Genomic DNA, 10150 nt, shown 5'->3' on the forward strand with positions numbered 1-10150 from the left:
TGTTGCTATGGTTTTTGTAGATCTTGTATCCATGAGCATGCTGAACTTTATAGTTTGGATTTTCATTGAGTATTAAGAGAGTTATCATGATTTGAAGTTTGGTTGTTGAATTTTATTATGTTCGATTCGTCCATGATAGTTTGAATTAGGTTAAATCATTGTTATATTGTTGTTGTGCATGATGAGACGAACACAATGGTGTATCCATTTCCAATTTCTGAGAAAAAAAGTTCATGTGATGATGAACATGATGAAGATGTTCATGAACCCTAGCCTGCGTTTTCCAGATTTTATATTTGATCCATTCGCCCGTGTTCTCGCATGAGATTTCTGTTTCCAAGCCATGTAACCAATCGCTGACTGCCACACCCTTAAGTGAAACGCGGCGTTTCACTTAAGTGGCTTCGTATTTACCAAATTGCCATTTTCAGATTTAAATTCATTTTATTTCATTTTGCTTTCAATTTTTATTTCATTTTGCATACTGATCTTAGAAAAATCATAACTCTCAAACCATTAATCCAATTGATGTGAGATTTTTTCCATGATGATCCTTGCCATGTCTACTATTTTATGGTGAGTTTTCCAGAATTTGTGCACGTGTGGATTTTTAAATTGCCTAGGGTGTGTTCATGTGTGTCCAATTTGTGTATGCCTTGCCATTTTGCTTGTGAAATGATGATGCTTAATCCAATGGAGCTGAAATTTTTTGTGCTTATTCTAGACATGTTCATGGTCATTTTGGTATAGAGTTTGTGATTTTATCATTGCTGGTTTTTGAGATATGATTTTCTAAATAGAGGTGTGACAATTTGTGTTACACCATTCTTATCCAATTTGATGATTTTTGTTACCATGCCATATGAACTCAAAATAATCTGAATTTTTGCATGTTGAATCTCCTGGATGTTAAGTTTGAATGTGAATTGTTGTGGATTGTTTGAGTGCATTTCCAATTTGATTGAGATTTTCTCCCTTGTTTGACAAAATGTGGACTTCTTGTGAGACATGATTTTATTTGATTTGTGAAATTCTTGTGGTTTATTGGATGGACTTGAAATTTGGCATGTGTATTATAGACGACTTGAAGTTTGCCATGGCTTTGGTTTCATTCATTTATCATGCTTGGTCTCTGTTTTATGATTGCTTGAAGTGGATGCATGTTTTGGTGCCTTGTATAAGCTTGTTTGAATATGCTTTGACTTGATGAATTTAATTGACTTGCTTCGCTTGGTCCAAATGAGTTGAAATTTGGTATGATTGTCATTTCATGAATGTTGTTTGATCATGAATTTTTTGGTGATTTATTGAAATGGTTGTGAGTTGATTTGAATTGAATCATTCTGTTTGGTTGTTTGAGGTTCTAAATTGCATGCTTTGTACTCTTTGCCTCATGAAATGATATTGATGAATGATATTGGATTCTTAATTGTTTTATCTTGATTTTGGATAAGTTTCATGTTCTGTTTTGGTTATTTGCTCACATTTTGACCCTAGTCTTGTACTAGTGGTTTGTGCTCTCACATTTGAGCTTTGTTTCAGGTTAAGGACACAGTTGCTTATACTTAATGATGCTTACTCAATTGGAGTTGACCTATTGATTGTTGATGACTAACTTTGGTTTATTTTGTAGGGGTTGAGACTTGTACCTTGTGCCTTATGGCTTGCACCTTTGTGCATTGACTGTTGTTTGCTTGTGTACAGTTGTACCGTTAACTGTTGACCTTTGCTGTTTGATTTCTGTTTGAGTTGAGTACTGATTATCTTGGATTGTTTTCAGGTACTTTAGTTGCTTTAGTTCCCTTGTGAACTAGCTCTTGCTTTGCTTGATAGCTTGAGCATTGAGGTATAACATCCTAACTCCATGTAGTCTGGAAGACCTGGCCTGTTACTTGGCCAGGCACCTGTCTGAAGTCCTCCTTAAGAGGCAATGTTTGTGTTTGTTTACATTTGTCCTTGTACATATTCAAAGACCTCCTAAGTGAAGAGGCATTGGCAGATACAAGGGATGTGCAATCCATCCCCTGCTCTTCTGTGTGTCATCTGCTTTGCTCACACCAGGGTGTTGATGCATTGGAGATATTAACCCAAGATCCTTGTACAGTTGTACAGTTGAGTCAGTGTGATAAGTGTAGAAGGGTTCCCACTTTCTGAACCCACACTTCATTGTCTTGAGCTCTCCCAGGCCATGGATAAGAGCTGTGAAGTCTCATCTTCGCTCACCTTTCATCTGCTTCACCCTAACTCTCAATGTTAGGGTTAAGAGCTAACATTACCCTGTTACAGTGGTTTATTTGTCGAGGTTGATATGACCCCTTGACTAAAACCTAACCCTGATTGAGCCCATTGATTGCATATAGTGTGTGCTATTTGTGCTTGTGTGTTGGTGTTTTTCAGTTTAGCTTGCTTCCTGTGCAAGTTAGGGTTAGTTTGGCTTGTTCCCTGTGCAAGTCATGTTTAGGATAGCTTGCTCCCTGTGCAAGTTAGCTAGAAATCTGGACTTAGGGATGATTTTGCATGATAACATCTAGGCTCGAGTCGTAGTCTCCCTAGTTGTGTCTCCCTCTGTTATCTGGTTAAGCTAGTCCTGTGTCCCTTCGTAGGGGAACTACATCGCCCTGATCCTCATACCAGATGAGGTACGTAGGCAGGAGATGAGTAGATCTCTCCGGGCGCCCGTTTTTGTTTTGTCTTTGCGTGTGTTAGGAGATGGATGTAAGCCCAGCGATTGGCATTCCGTATCCTCTTGTTGTGTGCTTGGAGTTCGGTATAAGTCCATCAAGTGGCATCTGGTTTCCAGTGTGCGTGTGTTTGGTTCGGAAGCTGATGTAAGTCCAGCGATTGGCATTCGGGTTCCATGTTTGCCCGTGTTTGTGTTGTTTTGTTTGGCGTGCGTGAGCCGAGCTACGAATGCTCTGATTCTTCTTAGTCCAAGAAGATACGTATGCATAGGATGCGACATCCTAGCGAGCATGTTTTCCCCCCAGTCCGAACTACTTTGACTCTGATGTCTATGCTTGATAGACTAAGTAGGCCCAGGATGCGATATCCTGTCGAGTCAGCCTTGTTTGTTTTCTTGTGTCTCTTTCAGCCTGTGTTTATTTGTGTTTGAGCAGTGTTTAGCAACCATTTTCCTTCCTTTTGTGCGTGGATCCCGTCGAGTACGACGGATGCGTAGGGGTGCTAATACCTTCCCTTCGCATAACCGACTCCCGATCCCATTCTCTTTGGTCGCGAGACCATGCTTTTTCCAGGTTTACTTTGAGCGTTTCCTTTCCCTCTTTTGGGATAAATAACGCACGGTGGTGGCTCTGTTGTTCTTGTTTCCCGCCGGTTTTTCGCGTAATGCGACAACATGTTATCTTATGTCAAGACAACACTTGACAACTTGTGAACACTCTAGGTTTTACCAAAATTGCTGCCAACATATAGAACCAACAAGTATAAAGTTTTTGATGTGCGTTTTATCCGTGGAGCCTTGGTACAGATACACAAGGACATTTGTATGGTGAGTGACTATGAACATGACCATGATGGTTGTGTTGTTTGTAGCGTGAACCCAAGGGGGTGTGTTATAGTGAAAAGGGACATCCAGCGCCTGATGGATGAAGGCATGATCCAGATCTATCAATCTCGTCATGTAGATGACGATGTTAATGTCATAGTGCCTATTTTCAAGCAAAAAGAGCGGTTGGTAATTCAGTATGATAGCAGTAGCAACAAGAGTGGTAGTCAAAGATCAGTATGGTCGTATACGGTTGGTGGGCCCGGTCCCGTACGCATCTGATAAGGATGTACCGTACCAGTATAATGCTATAATGATGAAGAATGGTCAAGAGGTCCCGTTACATATGACTAGTTTAGTAGTGAGCATTGCTGATGTTACAAAGGTGACCCGCAGTGGTCGAGTGTTTGGGCCAGTGGTCCTAGAGGAAACAGTTATTGGTAAGAGGATGGAGGTACCTAGCGTAGATCCAGTTGGTTGTTCAAAAGGTAAGTCTAGTGAATCCAGCAACTTGAAAGCCAGCAATGATGATGAGGTACTCCGACTGATTAAAAGGAGTGAATTCAATATGGTTGAGCAGCTGCTCTAGACTCCCTCAAAGATCTTCATGTTGTCTCTGCATTTGAATTCTGAAGCACACAGAGAAGCACTACAGAGAGTTCTTGAACAAGCATATGTAAAGCAAGATGTTATTGTGGATCAGTTTGACCACATTGTGGCTAACATCACTTCATGCAATAATTTGAGCTTCTATGACGAAGAACTCCTTGAGGATGGAAGAAATCATAACCTGGCTTTGCATATTTCAATGAACTATAAGGAAGATGCTTTATCAAATGTGCTAGTTGACACCGGTTCGTCACTCAATGTGCTTCTGAAGTCAACATTGTCAAAGTTATCTTACCAAGGAGCTCCCATGAGGTATAGTGGAGTAATTGTCAAAGCCTTCAATGGGTCGCGCAAGACGGTTATTGGTGAAGTGGACCTTTCAGTCAAGATAGGTCCGAGTGATTTTCAGATTACTTTCCAAGTAATGGATATCCACCTGGCCTACAATTGCTTATTGGGAAGGCCATGGGTTCACGAGACAGGGGCTGTTACCTCCACTCTCCACCAGAAGCTCAAATTTGACAAGAATGGCAATCTAGTGATTGTTGGTGGAGAAAAGGCGTTCTTGGTTAGCCATCTGTCATCTTTCTCATATGTGGAAGTTGAGGATGAGGTTGGAACTCTGTTCCAAGCCTTATCTATTGCTACTGAGAAGAGAGTTGGGGCACCTATGTCCTCTCTGAAAGATGCTCAGAAGATTGTTGAAGAAGGTCTTGTTGATCAGTTGGGGCGCAAGGTAGAGGTCTCTGACAATAAAGGCATAACTGGTTTAGGGTTCCAAAGAGGCTTGTTAGCTGTTAGATTTGAAGATATGCAACTTAGCTTCCGTAGAGGAGGGTTCATTCATGGAAATGAACAACACTTAGCTGTTGTGCTAGAGGATAGCGAAGAGGAAGACTGCACCAACTTTGTAACGCATGGAGGGACATGCAACAATTGGATTGCCGTTGATATTCCTGTTATTTTGCATCGATCTAAGTAATTGCTTTTATATTTTAAAATCCTTCTCCTATGCCTAAGGGAGAAGTGAACATTGTTTGGGCATTTTAAATTGATCATTAATAAAATTAATTCTATTCATCCACATCTTTGATGTCTATTTTTACTTTTTGCTTTATTCTGAAAATGGTAATCACCAAAAAACATAAATAAATAATATAATTGTCCATCTGCATATTATTTGGTCACAAATTTACTTCTCTAAAATCAAAATATCAAATCATTATGCAGGTTGGTTCCTAACCTCATTGTCTACAATGATCCTTCTCCTTCTCCAATTTTTGAATTCCCTGTGATTGAGGCCGAGGAGGAAAGTGATGTAGAAGTGAGTGAGGAATTGTCTCGTCTTCTTGAGCAAGATGAAAAGATTATTCAGTCGTTTGAAGAGCAGATTGAGCTAGTCAACTTGGATTCCGAAGATGATGTGAAGGAAGTCAAGATTGAGTCTCGGTTGTGTCCAGATGCTAAGAAGGGGTTGATTGATCTTCTTCGAGAGTATTCAGATGTGTTTGCTTGGTCCTATCAAGACATGCCTGGGTTGGATTCTGAGATTGTGGAGCATAGATTGCCGTTGAAGCCAAAATGCCCGCCAGTCAAGCAGAAGTTGAGAAGAACGCATCCTGATATGGATGTGAAGATCAACGAAGAAGTTCAGAAGCAGATTGATGTCGGCTTCCTTGTAACTGTTGAGTATCCATAATGGGTGGCCAATATTATGCCTGTGCCGAAGAAAGATGGAAAAGTCTACATGTGTGTCGATTATAGAGATTTGAATAAAGCCAATCCGAAAGATTATTTCCCTCTGCCACACATTGATATGTTGGTAGACAAAACTGCTAAATTCAAAGTCTTTTCGTTTATGGATGGATTTTCCGGATATAAACAGATCAAGATGGCACCCGAAGATATGGAGAAGACCAAATTCATTACACCCTAGGGAACAATCTGTTATAGAGTGATGCCTTTCGGTTTAAAGAATACTGGTGCAACTTACTAGAGAGAAATGACTACTCTTTTTCATGATATGATGCATAAAGAGATTGAAGTATATGTCGATGACATGATTGCTAAATCAATTGATGAAGAAGAACATGTTGAGCATTTGTTGAAGCTATTCCAGCGTTTGAGGAAGTATAAACTCCGCTTGAATCCCAATAAGTGTACTTTTGGTGTTCGTTCTGGTAAGTTGTTGGGCTTTATTGTCAGCGAGAAGGGTATTGAAGTTGATCCTGCCAAGGTCAAAGCAATACAAGAGATGCCTGCGCCAAAAACTGAGTAGCAAGTTAGAGGTTTTCTCGGCCGCTTGAATTATATTTCCGGATTCATTTCCCACATGACTGTCACATGTACGCCTATATTCAAGCTTCTTGAGAAAGATCAGTCTTGTGATTGGACCAAAGACTTCCAGAAAGCAATTGATTGTATCAAGGAATATCTGCTTGAACCTCCAATTTTGTCTTCGCGTGTTGAAGGAAGACCGTTGATCATGTATTTGACTGTACTCGAAGATAGTATGGGTTGTGTTCTTGGTCTGCAAGATGAGACTGGAAAGAAAGAATTTGCAATTTACTACCTCAGTAAGAAGTTCACCGACTGTGAGACTCGGTATTCGATGCTTGATAAGACTTGTTGCGCATTGGCTTGGGCTGCTAAGCGTCTGCGCCAATATGTGTTGAATCATACCACTTGGGTGATATCCAAAATGGATCCAATCAAGTATATATTTGAGAAGCCTGCTTTAACTGGGAGAATAGCCCGTTGGCAGATGTTGTTATCAGAATATGATATCGAATACCGATCTCAGAAAGCGATCAAAGGTAGTATCTTGGCTGACCATTTAGCTCACCAACCAATTGAAGATTATCAGTCAGTACAATATGATTTTCCTGATGAAGATATTTTGTACTTGAAAATGAAAGATTGTGATGAACCATTGCTAGAAAAAGGGCCCGAACCTGGTTCCCGTTGGGCATGGTATTTGATGGAGTTGTTAATCAATATGGAAATGGCATTGGGGCAGTGATTAATACTCCTCAAGGCACGCATCTACCATTTACAGCTAGATTGACTTTCTAGTGTACAAACAACATGGCACAATATGAAGCTTGCATTATGGGGCTTGAAGAGGCCATGAATCTCAGAATCAAGTATTTGGATGTCTTCGGTGATTCGGCTTTGGTTGTGAATCAGATCAAAGGAGAATGGGAGACAAATCAACCCGGTTTAATACCATATAGAGATTATGCGAGGAGGATTTCAACTTTCTTTACAAATGTTGAATTCCATCATATCCCTCGAGATGAGAATCGGATGGCAGATGCTCTTGCAACGTTGGCATCGATGATCGTAGTGAAGTATTGGAATGAAGTTCCCAATTTTTCTGTGATGCATCTTGATAGGCCAACTTATGTGTTTGCTATTGAAGAGATCAAAGACGAGAAGCCGTGGTATTACGACATCAAATGTTTCCCCCAAAATCAGATTTACCCGCCTGGGGCATCTTTGAAATATAAGAAGACTTTGAGAAGATTAGCCGGTAATTTCTACTTGAATGGTGATATAATGTACAAGAGAAACTTCGACATGGTTTTGCTCAGATGCGTGGATAGGCATGAATCAGACTTGTTGATGACTGAAGTGCATGAAGGTTCCTTTGGTACTCATTCCAATGGACATGCAATGGCGAAGAAGATGTTGCGAGCAGGTTACTATTGGTTGACAATGGAATCTGACTGTTGCAAATTTGTGAAGAAGTGCCACAAGTGTCAAATATATGCTGATAAGATTCATGTTCCTCCGACACTTTTGAATGTTATCTGTTCCCCATGGCCCTTCTCCATGTGGGGAATTGATATGACTGGGATGATTGAGCCCAAAGCTTCGAATGGACATCGTTTCATTTTAGTGGCAATTGACTACTTCACAAAATGGGTTGAAACGGCATCATATGCAAATGTAACCAAGCAAGTTGTTGTAAGGTTTATCAAGAATCATATTATATGCTGTTATGGTGTGCCAAGTAAGATCATTACTGATAATGGATCAAACTTGAATAATAATATGGTGGAAACTCTTTACAAAGACTTCAAGATTGCACATCACAATTCTTCTCCCTACAGACCCAAGATGAATGGGGTTGTTGAAGCTGCGAATAAGAACATCAAGAAGATTATCCAGAAGATGGTTGTCACATATAAGGATTGGCATGAGAGGCTCCCATTTGCTTTTCATGGGTATCGTACATCTATCCGCACTTCAACAGGGGCAACCCCTTTCTCCCTTGTATATGGTATGGAAGCAGTACTCCCCGTAGATGTTGAGATTCCTTCATTGCGTGTGCTCATGGAAGCCAAGTTGGCTGAGGCTAAATGGTGTCAAACCAGGTTTGACCAGTTGAATTTAATTGAAGAGAAGAGATTGACTTCCATGTGTCATGGTCAGTTGTATCAACAGAGAATGAAGAAAGCTTTTGATAAGAAGGTCAAACCTAGAGTGTTCAGAGAAGGAGACCTTGTGCTCAAGAATATTTTAACGTTCAAGTCAGATTCCAGAGGAAAATTGACTCCCAATTATGAAGGCCCATATGTTGTTAAGAGAGCTTTTTCAGGCGGTGCCCTGATTCTTACAACTATGGATGGTGAAGAGTTCACTCGTCCCGTGAACACAGATGCAGTCGAGAAATACTTCTCCTAAAAGAAAAAAAAAGAATAGTTCGCTAAGTTGAAAACTCGAAAGGGTGACTTAGGAAAAAATGAGCGTCCCGGTGGATTGAAAACCCGAAAGGGCGATCCAGGCAAAAATTAGAGACATAAAACAGAAAGAATTTCCCGATAAGTTGAGTACCCCGCCTTGGGGAAACTTATGCAAAAATTAGGGATTATGGCAAGTAACTGCATTCTGCTGATCTTCGGTGATTTTTGAAGACTTGATTGAGCACAAGGGTTGAAATCAGTTCATCTCCAGCATTGGTCGAGAACACAGTGGATATCAAGAGTTGGTAGAAGGATTAAGGATCATTTGTATTCATTGTACCCCTTTTCCATGTAAATTACCATTTTCGACTTTGTAAAATCTATGGATTCTTGTCATTTACAAACTACCATCCTATTAAATAAAGTTGAGCCTTTATCCAAATTGTTTCTGCTCTTATTTACTTCAGCCAATAGTTTTAAATTTTATTATGATCATTTTGAAATTAAAGTTTTAAACCAAAATCAAGTTTTCTTTAAAATATAAAAGCAAGAACTTTTCCAAAGCAACTAAAAGGAATATCAACAGCATTTCAATGGATAATAAGTCCTTAAATATGAAGCATCAGAGGTTCCCCAAGCAGTTAACTCTTCGGGTATCCCTAGACTTTAGTGTTGATTCATTTCCTCAATGGAATATTATTACCCCCAGCTGATAGATTCAGTTCCCCGGTGGAGTGTTTGATCCCCAGTGGAACTTCTTTATCCCTAGCCGGGTTGGTTAATTCAGATACCCTGTGGCGTATCCTTGTCCCCAATAGAGTTTTCAGCATTCCCCAACAGGGCTTGTACATCCCCAGTGGAGTTTCTTTCTCCATCCCCAGCAGATTTCGGCCTTCCTAGCAGAATTTATATATCTCTAGCAAAGTTCGTATCTCCTCAACAAGATTGATCTTTAGAGATGGTTGATCTTCCCTGGTAGGTTGCCTTTGCTCCTAGTCAAGGTTTCCTCCTAGTTTCTGAGCAGCTTTTTATTGATTGTTTTCTCTATAGGGTTGTCTCCCATTGTTATGGCGTTAACCTAAAATTCCCCACATATTGGATGTTCTATCCTCAGCAGATCTCCTCCATCCTTAGCTAGGGTTGAGCCCTTTGGATGTTGATCTCTCTGTTCTCCGGCAGTTTGTCTCCATATTTTGTGGATTGACCGAGGATTGTACCCGTGGTTCAATTCCTTTGCGACACCTCTGTATCCTTTGTAATCGTTTTGTCAGCATAATCATCATATATACATATACATATACATTCATATAATTTCATGATTTTCATATCCTACATCTTCATATTT

This window comes from Lathyrus oleraceus, chromosome 4 (genome assembly GCF_024323335.1).
Source record: "Lathyrus oleraceus cultivar Zhongwan6 chromosome 4, CAAS_Psat_ZW6_1.0, whole genome shotgun sequence".
Lineage (NCBI taxonomy): Eukaryota > Viridiplantae > Streptophyta > Magnoliopsida > Fabales > Fabaceae > Lathyrus > Lathyrus oleraceus.